The following is a 22,325-nucleotide window of genomic DNA, read 5'->3' as shown; positions in this document are numbered from 1 at the left end:
TATATATATATATATATATAGCTTACTGTCATTTCTTGTTAACAATATTAGCTTATTGCCAAGAATAAGCAGCTTTCACTAAGTTAATACTCGGCAGAAATCAAACCTGCATTTGGACTGGACTTCCTTTAACTCTTGTGCAGAAAGGTCTGCAGTATTCTGCTGCATCCATTTTCAATAAGCTACCACTAGAGTTCAAAAATATTAGCAGTAATCCACGCGCTTTCAGATCGAAACTGAAGAGTTTCCTCATGGGGCCACTCCTTCTATTCTGTCGAGGAGTTCCTTGAAAAATTAAGCTGATTCTTGTTGTGTTGGCGATTGCGTTTACGTAAACTTATGGCTTGGTTGTTTTCGGGTTAATAAACGTTTTATTTTTGTCTGCTATTACTTTCATGTTGTGCTTTCATGTACTGACACGTTCCATGACCTTGGAGATATGCTCCTCAATTTGGTCCTACGGAACTTGACGTGTAAGTAAAATAAATAAATTAAATAAAGGATTATGTTGCTAGGATTTCCGCTATTTTTAAGCCCAGTTTTCTATACTATCTCACTTTATGAAGCGAAATGTCATGGCTTTTAAGACTCTGAATAGTGTTTCTTCCGTGAAGGAGCCCAGACTACCGTTAAATCATCCTGACTCTTCTGCTTCCTGATTTTTTTATAATTCACGAAGGCCATTGGTCTGTTTCACTCTTTTGTCTACTTTCACTTTCTTCCTCTAGCCCACGGTTTCTGTCCTCGTAGAGATCAGACTACGTTAACGGCTCAAGTCGGCTAACTCACTGAAATGGCGTAGGATGAAGCACACTATGTATATGAAGGTGCGTTTACCGTGACTTTATTTTACGACAGTGTGAAGCTGCAGTAGTGTTGCCAAAATGTGGCTGTAGTACACGCAGTATTTCCGTGGGCCTCGGCAATGTTGCTGATTGAGCAGGCTGTTGCTACGGTGTGGCCGTTGTTGTCCGCCTAGGGTGGAGGAGAAGAAGAATGATTCGTATGGCCGGACCAAATCTTCCTCTGTCCATGTAAATTCTTTTTTCACTGTCGCACTGGCTTCCTCTTTTGACGCCGAAAACGCTGCTGCACTTACGTGCACGCACATAATTTTCCCCTTGGCAACAAAACTGGGAGGAGGATATAAATGAAAGGACGTTAAAACTCATAAAAATATGAAATACGTGCGACCAGAGGTATGAAACGTAGGAAGTGATCTATACGAAGACCATAATCTTAGAAAGTGCCATTGACTGACTGTTCGCGGTGCGTACGCAATCACTGACTGATAATGATTTTTGCATTGCGTATTTGTGAACTGCACTTTAATAACTGTTTTCTCTTACTTCCACTCAACAATGTCGTACTACTTCTGCTTGATACTGTAAGAAATTTATATCCATTACATGACGTTAAGAGATGTGCGTGGGTACTTGAGGAACAAGACAGAACATGCGCGAAAACCCAATACAACCGAATACGCTTAGTGGATGTTGTCACACCAGAATATTGCAAGGTAGTTAAGTAGGCACATATCGATTGCGACAGCTATCTGGGAACTTTTTATAAAGCGGGTATTGCCGTTTTCATGTTTGTTGGCAAGATCAACCACTTTCATTGCAGGTGTGTCTGAATTCAAATAATTAATTTTCTGTTACAGTGGAGCTGTTTATAGTGTACATTTGTATTGTCTGTTAACTGACAACTATGTACGATTTCTTGTAGCACCAGTAGTCCAAGCTTGAGAATGAACCAGTTGGTTCGAAACTAGTTGCAAAACGTATGTTCTACAACTGATAGATTTGTTAAACCCCTCATGAAATGTTTTAAATCTCTAAAAAGTTTAGAGTTTGACATAATGTCACTGTTCAATCATGTACGAGAGCGCTTCAAAAAGATAGTTGCACATTATTATGGTAGGCAAAATAATGTTTATTGAACGCTGCGCTACACTTCAAAGTGACACAGATCCGTGAAAAAAAAAAAAACCGTTCCTTGGACGCGGAGCCATTACGGAACCCCTCTCCCGATATTGCCATACCTTGCCGAAAATATGGGAATCGCATGGTGCAAGATATGGGCTGTGTGGTGATCAGCATCACCCCAGTCTCTGTGGCCTTGGTCGAATTGTTGGCACCATTCCACTACGGCTACATGCGCTGTTGCATTTGTTCCATATACCGCCAGAACTTCACGGCGAAACTGTGAGCAGCCTCTACGTTTCGCCCACAAGAATCGTACTGTCCCGCGTATTTCAACTCCGAAGTATGTCTGTAGTTGCCACGCCATTTTAGTCGCTCACTGTGATATCCGAGCCGCAGCAGAACTCTTTCTTCAGCAAACCTGCTACACTTCAATGCTCCACTTTTGTTGCGTAATAGTCTTACACTGGCACTATATCGCTAACTTACTTTTTGAAGCCACTGCGTAAGACCGAGTGCGAGTTTCGTGGCCGCACTGAAGGAACAAGCCCAACATTCATCTAAAGTTGTTCTGGAAAATCGGGTAAACTATGATTCACGACAGCCAGCCTGTCTAATCGCGCCCTTTTGTCGTTCGCTTGAGTTGCCTGCGAAGCTACGTAGTTAGAGTATTGTTGGTACAATTGCGACTGAAAGTTGTAGTTTGATGTCGTATACAACGAATAAAACTTGTTAAGCGAACACTTTTAGGGGGGGTATTCTACAGCTTTCATTTCAGCTCGGTTGCCGGCAGTGTAAGAAAAGTGGTAGGTGCAAGAAATCAGACTGATCAGTGATAACCATTTGCTTAAGAGCTGAAAACGAGGAGCAAACTTTCTGTCTCTGCGCGTTATCTAGACGTGTTGACTACATGGCCCTCGGTATGTAGATGCCACTGGACTTCAGGCAACCCGCGTAGCTTCTCCGCGATTTGCCTCGCCGTCAAGAAATGATCAACCACACCTATTGTTTAACACCGTTTTCATTAGCATACGGTTAACCGCACAAAACAGTCCAATTGTTGTCGTATGTTAAAGGTAAAACTGGTGCCTCAACACGTCTCTCCTCCGATGGACATGGACACTCAGAGGAGGCGCCGCGTGCTCGCTTCGCAGAGCTTCTCCCCTTACGGTACTATCGTGTTTGCGGGGCCAGTCTTCCTTCCTCTGCTTCGCACACTCTTATACTTTTTCGAAGAAAAAAAAAGGTTTCTCACAGCCATTGGCAAATGGTACTACACTACTGGCCATCAAAATTGCTACACTGCGATGACGTGTGCTACAGACGCGAAATTTAACAGATAGGAAGAAGATGCTGTAATATGCAAATGATTAGCTTTTCAGATCATTCACACAAGATTGGCGCCGGTGGCGACACCTACAACGAGCTGACATGAGGAAAGGTTCCAAGCGATTTCTCATACACAACAGCAGTTGACCTGCGTTGCCTGGTGAAACGTTGTAATGATACCTCTTGTAAGGAGGAGAAATGAGTACTTTCACGTTTCCGACTTTGATGAAGGTCGGATTGTAGCCTAACGCGATTGCGGTTCAACGTATCGCGACAGTGCTGCTCGCGTTGGTCGAGATCCAATGACAGTTATCAGAATATGGAATCGGTGGGTTCGGGAGGGTAATACGTAATGCCGTGCTGGATCCCAACGGCCTCGTATCACTAGCAGGCGAGATGACAGGCATCTTATCCGCATGGCTGTAACGGATCGTGCAGCCACGTCTCGATCCCTGAGTCAATAGATGGGGACCTTAGCAAGACAACAATCATCTGCACGAACAGTTCGACGACGTTTGCAGCAACATGGACTCGGAGACCATGGCTGCGGTTACCCTTGACGCTGCATCACAGACATGAGCGCCTGCGATGGTGTACTCAACGACGAACCTGGGTGCACGAATGGCAAAACTTCATTTTTTCGGATGATTCCAAGTTCAGTTTACACCATCATGATGGTCGCATCCGTGTTTGGCGACATCGCGATGAAAGCACTTTGGAAGCGTGTATTCGTCATCGCCATACTGGCATATCACCCGGCGTGATGGTATGGGCTGCCATTGGTTACATGTCTCGGTCACCTCTTGTTCGCATTGACGGCACTTTGAACCGTGGACGTTACATTTCAGATGTGTTACGACCCGTGGATGTTCCCTTCATTCGATCCCTGCGAAACCGTACATTTCTGCAGGATAATGCACGACCGCATGCTATAGGTCCTGTACGGGCCTTTCTGGATACAGAAAATATTCGACTGCTGTCCTGGCCAGCACACATTCTCCAGATCTCTCACCAATTGAAAAAGTCTGGTCAATGGTGGCCGAGCAACTGGCTCGTCGCAATACGCCAGTCTCTACTCTTGATGAACTGTGGTACCGTGTTGAAGCTGCATGGGGAACTGTACCTGTACAAGCTCTGATTGAATGCCCAGGCGTATCAAGGCCGTTATTACGGCCAGAGGTGGTTGATTTCTCAGGATCTATGCACCCAAATTGCGTGAAAATGTAATCACATGTCAGTTCTAGTATAATATATTTGTCCAATGAATATCCGTTTATCATCTGCATTTCTTCTTCGTGTAGCAATTTTAATGGCCAGTAGCGTATTTAGTATTACTGAAAAGTATTCCGACCGTCACCATCTCCGGAAATAGCTTGCAACGTTACAAATGGACGACTGTGCAGTGATGTATGAAGAGAGGTACGTGTCGCAAAATGCAAACTGGAGTGATTCGCCAGTCTCGGCGACGGCAAAAGAGGACAAGAGTCGGCGAGGGGTGGGAAAAGGTCCCGTAGCCACAGAAAAGGGACGGTTGCGGGCTACTTTCGCCGGCAGCGGCAATGGCAGCGGTGGCGCCTGGGCGCGCTTGCGCAAGCCGCGCTGCTGCGGGGCGCTGTGGCGGCGGCCCGTTAGGCGCGACTTGGCGCGGCCGTTCACCTCGGCCAGTCAGCAACCTTCACGCGTCCTGCGCCGGCTCGCCGCCCCGCGTGTCAAGGCCATGCGGTCTGAAAGCCTACACCTAGCCTAGCCTAGCCCTAGCCCAGCCCAGCACATCAGCTACGTTGTGTACACCAAATCCTACAACATCTACACCTACGTACATACTCCGCAAGCCCCAATGTGGTACACGACAGAGGTTACTTTACATCATCATCTACATCCATACTCCGCAAGCCACCTGGCGGTGTGTGGCGGAGGGTACCTTGAGTACCTCTATCGGTTCTCCCATCTGTTCCAGTCTCGTACTGTTCGTGGAAAGAAAGATTGTCGTTATGCCTCTGTGTGGGCTCTAATCTCTCTGATTTTATCCTCATGGTTTCTTCGCCAGATATACGTAGGAGGGAGCAATATACTGCTTGACTCCTCGGTGAAGGTATGTTCGTGAAACTTCAACAAAAGCCCGTACCGAGCTACTTGCTTCTCTTGCAGAGTCTTCCACTGGAGTTTATCTATCATCTCCGTAATGCTTTCGCGATTACTAAATGATCCTTTAACGAAACTCGCTACTCTCCGTTGGATCTTCTCTATCTCTTCTATCAACCCTATCTGGTACGGATCCCACACCGGTGAACAGTATTCAGGCAGTGGGCGAACAAGTGTACTGTAACCCACTTCCTTTGTTTTCGGACTACATTTCCTTAGGATTCTTCCAATGAATCTGTCTGGCATCTGCTTTACCGACGATTAATTTTATATTGTCAATCCATTTTAATTCACTTCTAATGCCTACTCGCAGATAATTTATGGAATTAACTGCTTCCAGTTGCTGACATGCTATATTGTAGCTAAATGATGAAGGATCTTTCTTTTTGTGTATTCGCAGAACATTACACTTGTCTACATCGAGATTCAATTGCCATTCCATGCACCATGCGTCAATTCGTTGCAGATCCGCCTGCATTTCAGTACAATTTTCCTTTGATACAACCTCTCGACATACTACAGCATCATCCGCAAAAAGTCTCAGTGAACTTCCGATGTCATCCACAAGGTCATTTATGTATATTGTGAATAGCAACGGTCCTACGACACTTCCCTGCCGCACACCTGAATTCACTTCTACTTCGGAAGACTTCTCTCCATTGACAATGACATGCTGCGTTTCATTTGTTATTACCTCTCCTGTTCGACTCGTAAACAGAGCGAGGGAAAAACTACTGTCTGTATCTCTTCCTACGAGTGTTAATTTCACATATTAGCGTTCCTCAGCCGAAATTTACGCTGCCGCCATAAGAATTGTTCCACAGTCAGCTCCAAATGCCGGTTCTCTAAATTTTCTGAATAATGTTTCGCGAAAAGAACATCTTCTTCTCTCCAGGGGCTCCCATTTAGGTTCACAAAGTATCTCAGTAATACTTGAGTGCCGATCAAACCTGCCGGAACAAACCTAGCACCCCCACATCCGAACTACTTCGATCTCTTTCTTTAATACGTCCTGGTAGGGACTCCACACTCGAACAGTACGCAAGTAAGGCTCGCAGTAGTGTTCTTTATGCTGTCTCCCTTACAGAAGCACACTTGCCAAAAATTCTCTCAATAAACTATTCGATCATTCGCCTTCCCTGTTACCGCCCTTCAGTGCTCGTTCCATTTCATATAGCTTTGCAGCTGTTCGTATTCCTTTGTAACTGACGTGACAGTGTCAAGTACCTCACTGGATTGTTTTACCTCTTCGTCTTCATTAACAAACATTTTCCTACATTTCACAATAATTGAGAAAATGTCGCATAGTTAGAAAATTTTCGTACCTGGGGAAAAAATCACGAATGAAGTCTCACATGTTTCAATTTTGGTCCACTTCTGGTCCTTATAAATATGAATGAGCTTTCACTTAACCATCAACAACCAAAATTTGTGGATACTAGTTTATTTATTTTTACCTAAAGTTCCGTAGAACCAAACTGAGGAGCAAATCTTAAAGCTCATGGAACGTGTCAGTACATGAAATTACAACAAAAAAGTATTAGCAGATTAAAATAAAATGTTTATGAACCTGAAAACAGCCAAGCCATAACTTTAAGTAAACGCAATCAACAATACAACAAGAATCAGCTTAATTTTTCAAGGAACTCCTCGACAGAATAGAAGGTGTAGCCCATGAGGCAACCCTTCAGTTTAGATTTGAAAGCGCGTGGATTACTGCTAAAATTTTTGAAGTCTAGTGGTACTTATTGAAAATGGATGCAGCAGTATACTGCACACCTTTCTGCACAAGAGTTAAGGAAGTCTAGTCCAAACGCAGATTTGATTTCTGACGAGTATTAACTGAGTGAAAGCTTCTTATTCTTGGGAATAAGCTAATTTTGTTAACAAGAAATGACGCCAATGTCAAAATACTCAGACTCGCGACCAGGGTTCGACAAGAGGTTCCTAATCATTCACCACTTACTGCCCGAACCGACCGTTTCTGAGCCAGAAATACCATTTTAAAATGGGAAGAGTTACCTCGAAATATGATTCCATACGACATACGCGAATGAAAGTAAGCAAAGTAGACTAATTTTCGTGTCTAACGATCACTCACTTCAGATACAGTTCGAATGGCAGCTTTAACTCTTTTAACAAGATCCTGAACGTGGGCTTTCCACGACCGTTTACTATCTATCTGAACACCTAGAAATTTGAACTGTTCAGTTTCACTAATCATATACCCACGCTGTGAAATTAAAACGTCAGGTTTTGTTGAATAGTGTCTTTCAAACGGTAAAAATTGAGTCTATTTTGACCTAGCGTTAGTTCATTTTCTACAAGCCATGAACTTAGGTCATGAACAGCATTATTTGAAACCTAGCCAATGTTGCATACAATATCCTTAACTACGAAGCTAGTGTCATCAGCAAACAGAAATATTATAGTGTCACCCGTAATACTAGAGGGCATTGCTAAAGTAAGCGGTGAACCAATTGTGAGCTACTTCCCGTATTTCGTAATGGTCCAACTTCAGGAGAAATATTTGGTTATCAACACAATCAAACGCCTTAGTTAAATCAAAAAAATGTGCCCAACGTTCGAAACCTTTCGTCTAACCCATCCAGTACCTCACAGAGGAAAGAGACTTTCAGTTGTTGAAAGACTTCTAAAGCAGAACTGTACGTTTGATAGCAAATCAGATATTATAAAATTATCAATTATCCTTACATACACAGCCTTTTCATTAACTTTATCCAACACTGATAGCATAGAAATAGGTCTAAAATTGTCTATAATATCCCTTTCTCCGTTTTTATAAATCGACTTTGCTTCTGAGTAATTTAATCGTTCAGGTAACTGACCATGCCTATAGGAAAAATTACAAATATAGCTAAATACAGGGCCAACATGTGCAGCATTAGAGACATGGTAACACAAGAGTTAGTAAATAACATTTATCAGAGAATTCTCAAGTGGTTCTCTGAAAGTTGACCTCTTTCAGATTTTTAAAAAAATACACTACATTCAGTACTGTACAACAAATAGTCATACAAGCAACTGATGCAACACATGAGCAGAAGCAGTAGATTGGGTAGAATGCTCCAGATTTTTAGCTGTATACATTGATGAAAACTTGAACTGGAAGAAGCATATTACTGAGCTCCTCAAGCAATTAAGTTCGGCTACTTTTAACTGTTAACCTCAGAAACAAGTGTATCAATTTCCTGTCACATTTTGAGTATTTCCACTCAGTAATGCCTTAGAAACAATTTATTGAGGTAACTCGTCGCTTGGAAAGGAAGTGTTGATTGCACAGAATCGAGCAGTAAGGACAATATGTGGTGCTCACTCACGGACGTCATGCGGATGCCTCTTCTGCGCCGCCACAACACGTATATTCGCTAATGAAATTCATCGTAAGTAATACATTACAATTTGAGAGAAGCTGCCACTGACTCAGAAAGGAGTTCAATAAACAGCAACAAAAATTTTAGATCGTTCGTCCTACAACATTAAATGTCTGACAGGTAGCGAAATCTAATTTAAAATCAACCCCTTCCAATTCCTTCTACTCCACTGACGAACTCATGCTTCAAAACTGGTAGCGAGCAAAAATAAGCACATAAAACGCACGACTGAAAATGTGTTCACTAATGTTAACACTAATCATGTATACATATCCTGTAAACTGAATCTTTCCTCATCATTTCGATAAGAGTCATTCAAATGATCTATGGAAAACGTAGCTAACTAACTGACCGACTAACTTTGGAGCAACTGTCATTCATCACACCAATTAGAAACTTTGTCATTTTCTATCCTCCTACAGTCAATCAAGGAAGACACCTTTTCGTATACAATAGCATCGTCAACAAACAGCCAGAAATTGCTGTTTACCCTCTCTCTCAGATCATTTATCTATGTAGAGAATAAGTGCTGTCTATTACACTTCCCTGGGGCACTCCTTATGATACTCTTGTCTCTAATGAACACTTGCTGTCAAAGGCAACATGCTGGGCTTTGTTCCTTAAGAAGTCAAACCACTGAACTATCCGGCAACCTATTCAGATGTGTTCGTACCTTCGTGAGCACTCTGCTTTGGGACGCAGTCTCAAACGCTTTCTGGGAGTCTACGAATAAGGAATCTGCCTGTAGCTTTTCATCCATGGTTCACAAGGTATAAAATGAGAAAAGGGGAAGCTGAGTTTTGAACGAGCCATGGTTTTTAAATCCGTGCTGATTTGTAGACAGAAGTTTCTCCGACTCAGCTACTCTATGTATACTGACCTATTCCCGTACACAATCCGAAAGGATGTGTAAAAAGCGGCCACGAACATTTATTTAAATTCTTAGGAAGACTGAGGTCAACTACGGTGGATTTATTGAATGCAAACGGTGTCGGCTTAGGAAGGATGAGCCAAGACAAATGAATAAATAACCTAACTTCACTTCGAACTCAGCACGCTCATAAGGTTGCAAGTGATACGACAAAGCCAGGTGCCATAATAGTGTGTGTCTGTGTGTGTGTGTGTGTGTGTGTGTGTGTGTGTGTGTGTGTGTGTGTTTGTGTTTGTGTACACACCTTTTGACGATCAGAGCGTCCCATACGTATTGCGGCCCCTCATTTTGGAAAAACTTTGCAGTTTAGAAAATATTTTGATTGTGGATCGTGGTCTGAGGCTAGTCTCTTCGATCTTTAATCTAAGGTCCTGGTTCCCAGGTTCGATTCCAGCTGCAGCTTATATTTAGCATATTGGCAAGGCGGCTAATGAATTTTGGTACAAGGAATCACTTTGCCAAAAGCCTTGCCAAAGAGGGCGGAAAATTGTATCTTCGGAAGCAGCCTTTTAGTCCCATAGTGCTCAGAGCCAAGATAAAGTGGACTGATCAGAAATTAGGTACACTACAGAACTGGCGAGGAAACGAATACGTGGAAAACACTGGCTAGAAAAGGGACAGGATAACAGAATGTGCGTCAAGACATCAAGGAATAACTTGCATTGTACTAGAGGGAGCTGTAGAGGGTAAAAACTGTTAGGGGATGAAAGAGATTAAAATACATCCAACAAATTATTGAGGATGTTGAGTATCATAAGTCTTCTGAAATGAAAAGTAACTTGCGGTTAGCAATAAATCAGTTAGAACACTGGCGAATACCCTTCTCCTCTAACAGATTAGGGAAATGTTTCATAGTCCATCGAACATAGGGCCAGGGATTTGTACACAAGAAAATGATTAGCAACCATGTAACGAAGAAAAGCAGGTTAAGTATCAGTAAAAATGGTTTGCAGATTTTGAACTACTGCAACTATCTTGGACTCTGTGTACATTGGACTACCAACATCATGTAGGAGACCAGTGAACGTTGATGCTGCAGTCGACATCAGCCTACACGTTGGCGGGGAGTTATCTTAGTGTGTGTGTGTGTGTGTGTGTGTGTGTGTGTGTGTGTGTGTGTTGTCCTTAGCGTAAATTAGTTTAAGGGACCGATGAGCTCAGCAGTTTGGTCCCATAGGAACTTACCACAAATTTCCAAATTTTTACCGGGGGAGTTCAATAAGTAAAGCAACACACTGCTTTTCTGAAAGTAGGTTAGTTTTATTCACGATTCCAGTAAATCATTTATTCCCCACTCTTATAGCTACAAAAACCTGCTTTCCAATATAATCTCCGTTCAATGCGAAGGCTTCACGCCACCTAACTGGCAGCCCTTTATGCCCGCATGTCACCACTCCGCAAGTCGACGTCGAAGCCATCGTCTTGCTGCATCAGTAACCTTCCCATCATCCAAGTACCGCTTCCCATGGAGTGCCTCTTTCATTGGACTAAACAATGGAAGTCGAGAGGTGCGAGATCCGGGCTGTATTGTGGAGGAGGAAGAACAGTCCAATGAAGTTTTGTGAACTCCTCTCTAGGCGCTCAGTCCGGAACTGCGCGACTGCTACGGTTGCAGGTTCGAATCCTGCCTCGGGCATGGATGTGTGTGTGATGTCCTTAGGTTAGTTAGGTTTAAGTAGTTCTAAGTTATAGGGGACTGATAACCACAGATGTTAAGTCCCATAGTGCTCAGAGCCATTTGAACATTCTTTTCTTTTTTTAACTCCTCTCGGGTGCTCAGACTTGCTTGAGGCCTTGCGTTGTCTTGGAGAAGGAGAAGTTGGTTTGCATTTTTGTTGGAACAAACATGCGGAAGTCGTTTCTTCACTTTCCTGAGGGTACAACAATACACTTCAGAGTATATCGTTGCACCAAGAGGGAGGACAGCAAACAGAACAATCCCTTCAGAGTCCATGGAGACCGTCGCGATGACTTTACTGGCTGAGAGTGCGGCTTTGAACTTCTCTTTCGTAGGAGAGGTTGTGTGGCGCCACTCCATGGATTGCCCTCCTGTTTCCAGTTCGAAGTGATGAATCCATCACATGTGACGATGTTCGACAAAAATTGTCACGACGAGGCTCGTAGCTCGCAAGCAATTCCGCACGCGTGGTACTTCGTTGCTCCTGGCGGTCTTCTGTTAGGCGGGGAGGAACCCAGCGGCCGGACACCTTTGAGTATCCCAGCTGGAGGACGAGTGTGTCAGCACTACCAGCACAGACGTCCAGTTGTGCAGCGAGTTGTTTGATTGTTTTTCGTCGATCACCTCGAATGAAACTGTCCGCACGTTCCAACATTGCACGAGTCACATCTGCGTGCAGCCGGCCGGCGCGACCGTGTTGCGATAATGAGAGAGGCCACGCCCAACGACTAACCGTGCATTTGTTCACTGTCAGGTCTCTGTAGACGTTCTGAAAGCGCCTGTGAATATCTGCCATGCTCTAATTTTCGGCCAAAAGAAACTCACTGACAGCTCTCTGCTCGGAACACACCTCTGTTATAGACGCCATTTTTAGCACTTCGTGTAGCGCCGCCACGTATTGGAACTTCACGAAACCGTAGTGGCTGGAGCGGGAGTATTGCACGATATCGCACCAAAGAATCCGCATTTTTTTCAACTAAAATTGGCGAAGAGAATAGTGATACATTACTGTTGGAATGTCTCTCGTAATAAGCGATTCTTAAATCCTTTATGCTTGCGGTATGGATTCTACTGAAACTACTACGAACACCTCTGTGTAGTTTAACTGCGTGTAGGGCTGTTGCGCCTTACAACAGCAAAGGCGGCAGCAGGTATTCTAAATACATGTAAATGAGGATTTCGTGGCCGTTACGACAGATGAACCAGTGCGGCAAGTTTCAGAGAGAACCGCCGAGGCTGTTCAGATGGGACGCTGGCGGCGCGTGCAGGAGCTGAGCCGGCCTAGCGATCTAATTATTGCTCTCCAAGGTCGACAGCCTGTGTTGGTAAACGGTGCAAACGCGCAACACATGAAAGTCCAAGGGCCAGGCTGAAACGTTCCTTTCGTCCGCACCTCGCAAACTCGATAGTGTTGCACCAACTCAAGAAGCCACGCAACCTCGCCAGTGCGCGACGCTCGAGATAAATTACGCGGCGTAGCGTACTACTCCTTGAATTTAATATGAAACACTTATTAGCGGACCCGGGTGAATACTCTGTTATGCTAAAGTATCAAATCAGCCTAGATAAGGTTGCTGCTGAAGTTCAAATGGTTCAAATGGCTCTGAGCTCTATGGGACTTAACATCTGTGGTTATCAGTCCCCTAGAACTTAGAACTACTTAAACCTAACTAACCTAAGGACAGCACACACATCCATGCCCGAGGCAGGATGCGAACCTGCGACCGTAGCAGTCGCGTGGTTCCGGACTGCGCGCCTAGAACCGCTAGACCACCGCGGCCGGCTGCTGCTGAAGATGTGGCGTGCGAGACAGGGTTAAATTTTTCACTTTTCCAAAATAATTAATTAAAAGCGCTACAGTTATCCTCAGGGGCTCGAAAAAACCATGGAAACAGTGCGAAAAATTCTAGCTTGGTCATAAATTCAGATGTTAACTGGGCCTGGAGATTGCGCTGTTGTTTTTGACCACGGACGTCGCCTGTACAATGTCCTCAATACGGTGCAAATGCCTGTCGTGTTCAGAACATTTTTCTTTGTAGTTATGAGTGCATTATGTCGGTGCTAGGAGCATTCTGAAGTGGGCAATTTGCTGGCGCTCTTATGGTGGGCGTTTCTGTGACCAAGGTAGCCGACGTGTTTGGTGTGTGTCAAGAGACACCATATCGAAGATATCGTTATGATGACGAAAAATAAGAAGTTGGCGGGCGCAAAAGTAACTAAAGAAAAGTTCGTCGAACACTGTCAGCACCAAAGCAACACGAAAGAGACTCCAGAAGCAGGGAATTGCAGGGCGAAGTGGAATTTAAAAACCACTCATCAGTGATAGAGTTGCCCGTAACATGAATACGTTGTACTGAAGCTACAGAACCTGGACAATGCAACAATAGAAGAAAAGTCGTTTAGACGGGTGAGTCTTGTTTCACGTTGATTCAAACTTCTGGTATGTCGGAAGGGTGAAACGTGGCGGAATTCGGTGATGATTTTGGCACCAGATCGTGGTATTCCATTAGCAATATGGGTACTCGAGAAGGTAGCATACTGCTGTGGATTGTATGACCATTTTGGCTCAACAGGTTCATCCCATAGTACAATGTTTGTTCCCCAATGGTGAAATTGTATTCCAAAACAAAGGGTCCCTATTCACACAGCTTCCTGTTCACACATCGTCCAAAACTCGTTTTGCAGTACGAGGATAGATTGGCGTTAAGTTACAAGGGAAAGAAAGCATCCATTGATATTTTAGTCTCTCGACTGTGAGTCAGATAAAATGCCACGAAAACTGTGTCTTGCTCTGTGAATGTTAAGACAGCCACTTCTCTGTTAGACCTCATCACACATTGAGAGCATATCAACCAACGTCTGTTTAAACGTTACGTGAGACCACACCTCTTCTGACACAAGCTTGACTGAAACATTTTCACTCAATGAGAACAAATTATACATTCGCAGTCGCGGAACCTGTCAGTACCATAACAGCATGTTTTCGACGAGAAAATTCGCATTTTCTAGCCTCGCTAGTAGTTACAGCTTCGGTGACAGCATAGTATATGTAATTGCTACCATTTGTCACCTTGGAATGTGTGTCCGATAAGTCAATTCCAATCTGATGAAATTGATCAACCGCTGGATGAATTGTTACAAGATATCTTGCTGGTACCTTAGGCACATATTTCAGCCATTGGTATTACCTGCAATGGCTTACATAACTTCCCACAGGTTATTAGAGATCTGGCCAATCACATCGGCTTCTGATTCTATGAATGGACTCTGTAAACCCCAGATGACTAGCATCTGTTTTCGTCCCACTGGAATGTGATTCCTTTCATACAATATTCCCTCTGTTCTAAGGATCTCCTACCGAGTGAGATGGCGCAGTTGTTAACACAATGGACTCATTCGGGAGGACGACAGTTACGACGATCCAAATTTAATTTTTCCTTAATTTCTCTAAGTCAATCCAGACAAATACCGGGATGGTTCCTTTGAAAATAGCACGCCTGATTTAGTTTCCTATCCTTACGTAACCCTAGCTTGTGGTCAGTCTCTAATGACCGTGACATTACATTCAGATTTCCCTTTTCCGAAAGCATCTGTGCTGTTTAATAATGTTGGATGCTCTCTTTGTCCTACTGAAATTTGCATTATTGCAGCGACGAATGGGATATTACCACTTCTATGTTGTTTCTCCTATAAGTTCTGCAAAGGTAAATATTTTTCGTTGTGTCCACTTGAAAAAAAAAATCTCGACCGTGATATTTTATTCCTGTAGTGGCCACCTTGCTGAAAGCCCTGATGTTTCAGGTTTGTTAGCCGGCGTAGGAATGGTGGTCAATCGCAACAATGAATGGTATGCCGTTTAAGTACGTCCGTAATTTGTTATCCAAAAAATCGTGAGACTGCCATCCTCTGTTATACCGTAATTCTTTTCGTACTCTGGAGGGGAAAGCAATCACACTTTCAGTGATAACGTAGCCACTGGCATCAGTACGTCATTCCATCTCGAAATACTCGTCAAAAAGCGTCAGGACTAGAGAGGTTGTTAACACCACGATAATGATACGGAAGCGTCTTTTTCCTAGCTCCAAAATATTTGGCGTCTCCGTACAGCAGTTCTTACACTGAGCGCACTTCGTAACTGAACTCCTTTCTAAAGCGTCTGCAGGAGGAGTACATTCCCAGAAAGCCTCTCACATCACTAACATACGGAGAATTTGGATAATCTGCTATAGCTCTTACTTTTTTTAAGCTAGTGCGCACACTGTCTCTAACAACTGTGTGTGGCGAGATTTTTATTTTCTGGGCAAAGAAGACACACTATTTTACGTTACATTGAGCAAAGACCTGCATCACGGACACACTTCAGCATAATTTCCAAGTAACTTGGATGCTTTTCAGATGTCTCGAAGCAAATGACGACGTCGTTCACAAAATGAAGACACATCGTCCATTTAATATATCGAATCAGGTTGTTCGTCAATGTATTCAAAGGTGGCTGGAGCGTTCATAGACCAAAAGGCTTTGAACTCACAGGGGTCATCAGATGATTTGAAACCAATCCTTTTCAGAGCGAATCTCGATCTGCCAGTAGAGAGCTGCATATCTATCCGTAGTGATGAAATACTTCGCTTCCAGCAATGTGACCAGACTATCACTATTTTGTGGTATAATTCGTTTTCGATGTTATTTTTCAGCCACTGGTTAACGAGTCCGAAGCGCTATGTGCCATCTTCATGCCATTTCATTATATTGCAGAAGCTGTCAGTCACTCAGAAAGGAGTTCCATACGCAGCAATAAAGTTTTTAGATCAAAACATAAAATACGTGACAGATAGCACAGAAAGTTATAAATTTAACCTAAAATCATTTCTCCTGGACAACTTGTCCTATTACCTGGACAAATTTCTACTTGCAAACAGGTAACCAGCAAAAAAGTTTATTTCCTTGAATAGGACTAAAAAATGTTTATTGATTTTAACACTAAATATGTATACAGATTCTGCAATCTGACTAGTTCCACATCATTTCGATAAAAGAATCATTCGAATGATCTATGCAACATCTAACTAACTATTATTTTTTCAAGGGGACCACAGCTTGTTACCCAGATCCTATGTTTTCCATTATTCGGGTGGCTGCACCTCATAAGAGCACTGACTAAGGGGAAGTGAGGCATGCTCCCTAGTGATAATTAGCTTCATGCTGGGAAGTTTGGTCCGTCGTTGTCTCCAATCTAGAAATTAATGCCCTGACAGACTGACACTATTTCGTGTCAGATGTTGTATTCGACATGTTCGAATCCATTACCCATTTCGTCGGGTCATGTCTAGTGTCTTCCGCATGCACTGAGGAATGCTGATGTGCACCTGACCCACCGATGCTTTTGTACACAATGGTACCATGACAATCCAGATCATAGCAAAAATGTAGTGCTCGTATTCGGGTGCCGCTCCTATTGGCGACGGTTTGTGTAAAGCCTTATTGAAGCCACGGCATTTTTTTTATGGAAGAGATGCTGCATGTTTCTACCATTCTCTGTCAAGTAGAATCCGAAATCGAACACCACGTACGAGAGCAGGGCCGTCAGTAGAACTAACTTGCCACACTGAAAACACGTCTGTTGAGCGCACACGAAGGTACTGATACAACTCAACTGTCTGCATGATCTCTGTGTTCTTGTTAAAAATACGCCTTCTGAATAAAAAAAATAAAAAATAAAAAAAGATGAAGCACCTACAAGTTGAGTAGGAAACGAAATCAAACTTCTCGTGGTTAGGAAAGTATGTGATGGAATTTCTGTGGTTTCAAGGTCTCCAGTTTACAAAGAACTGAGGTGTATGAGCCACTTATCACTATACTGTTGAACCCCTCTGGCCTGTATGCATGGAATAATTCAATTGGGAAGGGTGACATAAAGCCACTGTATCCTCTCCTGAGGCAAGCTGCTTCACAGCCGTTACAACAGATCCTTGATATCCCAGATAGTCTGGATACTGGCATTCAGACAGAGTTGATATCCGGGCTGTTGTTATGTCTTGGTGGACACGAGAATACATCTTCACGCCTACCGTGAATAGAGACTTGTGTGGACGAGTATTGTGGTGTTGAAACATAACACCGCGCTACTGTCTCATGAGGGGTAACGCATGAGGACGTAGGACGTCACTGACGTACTGTTGTGCCGTCAGAGTTCGTTCAGTCAGTACCAGATGTAACCCAAAGTCGTAGGCGATGGCTCCCCATCGGTCCGCGGAACGAACTACTGACGTCACACTACTTACCTTGCCCCGACGTACATCGCAAACGCTCGGCTGCGCGCGGACCCAGACCGAAAATCAGTGTGTCAATGACAAGGTACTCAATAAAGTTCTTTTTCATATGTCATCGAAAGCTCGAGTGTATTTAAATGCGCAGCTACGAAACATTAAACTGGTCTAAAATAGCAACTCTCTTTCTGCTGGAGATGATAGCTGGTACACGAAGGCCCTCAGTGGCACGTGTTGGGACGCCCGCCACAGGGCTCGTATATCTCGTCGTTGGCCCTGTCCCCCACACCACGACGCCAGTAGTGTCACTGCTGTGTCTTTCCAACACATCAGAAGAACGGGACCTCTCCCTAGGTCGCCGCCATACTCGCCTATGATGGTCTCCAGGGGTAGAGCAGAAGCGTCATGACCGCTGACACCGTTCATCAGTAGCCCACGTTTCCCGATCACGATACAACTCCAAACGCAACCGTTAGTGTCGTGGTGTTATCGGCAGCCTACGCATGGGACGGTAAGCCCCTTTTCCAAATGCTGCTTGTCTCCGACCAATCTCACGAGATGACCCAGAGAGAGAGCCGCAACGTTCTCCGATTGGTGGCGCAGATCCGAAGGTGTTCAGATGTTCGTCTTGCACAATAAGGCGATCCTCCCTCATACACCTACGCAAACATCCGGCCACTGTGATATCCAAATTCCCAGAAGTATTGACATTGCACGATTCAGCCAGTCGGGCAAAGGGAGTCCCACACTCAGAGATGGGCATTATTCGAATATGTTTCCACTTAGATAATTATTCGAATAAATAGATCATTCCAATAAATTTGTTGATTAATAAATACAAATAATTATTTGTTACTTACTATTTGTGCCGGCCGGGATGGCCGAGCGGTTCTAGGCGCTACAGGCTGGAACCGCGCGACTGCTACGGTCGCAGGTTCGAATCCTGCCTCGGGCATGGATGTGTGTGATGTCCTTAGGTTAGTTAGGTTTAAGTAGTTCTGAGTTCTAGGGGACTAATGACCTCAGAAGTTAAGTCCCATAGTGCTCAGAGTCATTTGAACCAACTTACTATTTGTAACTTAAATCACGAATAACGTAGAAGGGCGTAGTATTTTCGTTATTTACGCCTTGTATGGAATTGTATAACTAGTCGTTCTTTGAAGGCCTCAGTTCAGTTTCTATTAGGTAAATAAATTATTAATCGTTTGTCCAGAAATTTGACTTTATGGGTTAGGTTCCAGACTACAAGGTTTAGTTTCCACATTGATCCTAAGATTTTTGTTAATTTTCCCTTCTTTCACCTCTATCAGTGCCATGTCAAGATCTACCATGTTCTGGAGTAGACGTTTTTAGTCGTCATCCAGGGACTATAATCTCTGCGCCATGGCACACTATTCATAGCACGTCCACATGCATGACTGCTGTTTTGTAACCTTTGAAAGACATATTGCGACAGCTTAAAAATTGACGTTTACTTATATTACCAGTAGAATTAACACGGTGTTTCAGACAGTAGACACTGAAGAAAAGCATATTTTTGTCTCCGTCTGTGTACGTTTCATTAATTTGATAAATTGTTTTTCAGTGTTTACAAAATTAAGTGAAATTTACAGAGAATTTCGTCAGTACGAGCACACTATTGATCCTTTGTCGACTGGATGTTGCATATTCTAGAAAGATATTGGCGAAATTAACTGTGTCGCTTTTATGTCCCCTCCTGAGGCAGGCTGGTCAACAGTAGCAAATTACCTTCAATATTTTGGGAAGTCTGGGCTGGTCCTCCACATGTTGCATCTGAGACACATTAAGTTATCTTGCTGGTCATTGAAATATCTCAGTCTCATACAGGAAGTCCACGAACCCGCATTCGTGTGTGGTCGAGCTTTGTCCTCTTGTGTGAAAAATAAATGCTGTGGTATTATCACATTAGAGGTAACAACCGAGGATGCAGGGTGGCAATGATGTACCGTCGTCAACTGAGTTTCTTGAATGACTATCGTTTGTGACCTGAAACTTATCCTCGCACCATGGAGCTGTATGTAACCCCAGATGTGTGTGTTTTTGGAAATTTGTGGTAAGACCTTATGGGACCAAACTACTGAGGTCATCGGTCCCTAATCTTATACGCTACTTAATCTAACTTACACTAAGGACAACACACACACACACACACCCATGCCCGAGAGAGGACTCGGACCTCCGACGAAGGGAGAACGTGACAAGACGACTCAGACCGCCTGGCTACCCCGCGCGGTCTGTGTGTGTGTGTGTGTGTGTGTGTGTGTGTGTGTGTGTGTGTGTGTGTACGGGGGGGGGGGGGGTAGGGGAGGAAAGTGTCCCTGCCCAAAATATTGGTAGAACGTAACCTGTACCCTCGGAGTCGTACTCGCGTATGATGGTCGACAAAAGTAATGCGGAACCGAAATTTATCAATGAAGGTTATGTGACGTCACTAGAGCGAGCAGTTCTTCGTTTCCAGCTAGGACACCACTCCAAATGCCGCCGTCTGTTTTTGTGCTAACACCAACGTAGGGCCTACACACGAGTACTGCGTTATACTGGCTGCTGGTAGCCTGCGAATAATTGCATGGGATGACAGTCGGGGGTTTTATTCAGTCCATTATCTGTTCCCATAGTGTCAGGCACAGATGTGAAGGGGCATATAATGGCGATCCCCTTTTAGAGTTAGACTTGACCGATCTGAACTTCCATCTTTAGAATGCTTTTTGTTTTCGTACGTCCCATTCAGTTCATCACTGGGGCACTACTATATGCGAAAGCCCCTTATCTCTGGATATTGTACGATAGACCCGCAATAAGACTTGATCATAAATGTAACAAGTGTTTGTATCATTCTCACGCACGTGCACGTGTTCTGCGTGGTGCTGTGCAGTTGTTAGTAAACGTGACATCGCGCATGTCCTTCAGATATCCTGGTACTCCCGGTAATATGATCGTATAGTGATACAATTAAATAAATTTGGTTACCGTCCTGACTGTCACAACCATTTTAACTTTAATCATCTGCTTATCTGCCTATGGTGCAGAAGTGAACGAAATGACGTCGAAGTTTAGGATTATTTCCTTGGAGTAGTTGTCAGTCAGTGTATAACGGTCGTTAACGCCAACGGAACGAAGCACAATAAGTGCCAGAAGAAAAAAAATAAAAAGTGGAAAATCCCGTGATACGACTGTCTGAAGAAATCACAACATACCCTGCCGTTTACTTAACAGAAAATAATTGCAAGTGGGGGTCGGAAATGTCGTTCCAAGGAAAATGCTTGCGGTCTTCCACAAGCAGTCTTGAGGTACTATTCGATGTGTTCTTTGTGAGATGCTCCTTTTTTGCAGTTCATATCTTTTCCATTGCGGCTGTTGTCCTGAGAAAAAAGCTTCCTTACATTTATTCACGGTAGGCCTAGAATTGTCGGCGCATCTCTCATCTCTGTCGCTAGACGACTCTATCTCACCATTCTTCCCCATTCTCTTCTATTCCTCTTCTCTCTTAGCCACCCTTCTCACAGTGTTGTTCTTCCTCTCCTCCTACTCCTCCGCTTCGTCCTTTCAGGAGGTTGTCATGAACGTGCTCTTTGGACATCTGTGTTTCCCATTCTTCAGACATGCTTTGAAACTTCTTTATTTAAATGTGTGAATCTGTACTTAATTTGCTGAATGGCTGAGAAGAAACTTCTACGTTATTTGATTCTGAAACAGCTGAGTAAAACTGAACGTACTCAGCCTACTTTCTCTTTACTTTTTCTGATCGTGTCAACACTGACTCACAATATTATAGGGCAACGCAATCTGACTGCTTAAAAAAAATTACAATCGGACAAAAGAATGCCCCTGAATAAGAAGCAATCCTGGCAATAACCTATACATTTCATTAAGCACTTACCTCATAAAAACTTCCATTACGCGAACTACTGCAATACAGCGAGCGTCAATACTGCCAGCTAAATAAAAGATTTTAACTACTAAAGCCAATAACTACAAATAGGTATGTGGTTAGCAAAGGAAAGATTTTGTTGTAAACCAAATAATGTATTTTTTTACCTTAATAATGTGACATCCAGCTCAAACACGAATATAAATCGTCATTGACATCCAGAACAAAGATTTATAATCATGAATAATTTTCAATCTCCAAGTCAGATACTTCCAGATCGTTAGCCTACGCTAACACTTCAGACCTCTACCCTCCATCGATGCTAACTTGTCACGTCTAACATTCATCACTGCTAGCTGTTCACCTCCAACTGCCCAACAGCATTTCCATCACTGCTGGCGACTAACTTCCAACTGCCCAACACTACTGGCTATTAACTTCCAACAACGAGTCCGGCCAGCCACAGAGTCTCTTGCACGCACAAAGCGCAGTCAGAGATCCAATGCAAAGCGGTACACAGCGCTGCCAACACAGAAGCAGCCCACATACAGCTATAACCATCCTAGCTGTCTTCCTTCTATTCTATCCGCAATTCTATAATGGATCTGCATTTTTTCTCTAACTTCCTGGTCTGTGACGCTTTCAAGTCGGGAAATAAAAGTTATTTACAATTTCTTTCCTGTTTGTTCGTTCAGTCTCCCTTGACAACCTGAATTTCTCTCGGAAGAAAATTTTGGCCGGGTAGTTTCCTCTCTAATTTTTTTCTGTGAAGC

At 43.6% G+C, this 22,325-nt stretch overlaps 1 protein-coding gene across 3 annotated transcripts in view; it reads left to right on the top strand.

The window, feature by feature from the left end:
* LOC126272747 (transcriptional coactivator YAP1) overlaps positions 1 to 22,325 on the top strand; it is a 328,068-nt gene that overhangs the window by 239,794 nt on the left and 65,949 nt on the right. The window lies entirely within an intron of this gene.

The sequence above is a fragment of the Schistocerca gregaria genome, chromosome 1, assembly GCF_023897955.1.
Source record: "Schistocerca gregaria isolate iqSchGreg1 chromosome 1, iqSchGreg1.2, whole genome shotgun sequence".
Lineage (NCBI taxonomy): Eukaryota > Metazoa > Arthropoda > Insecta > Orthoptera > Acrididae > Schistocerca > Schistocerca gregaria.
This window is presented reverse-complemented; position numbering and strand designations above follow the sequence as displayed.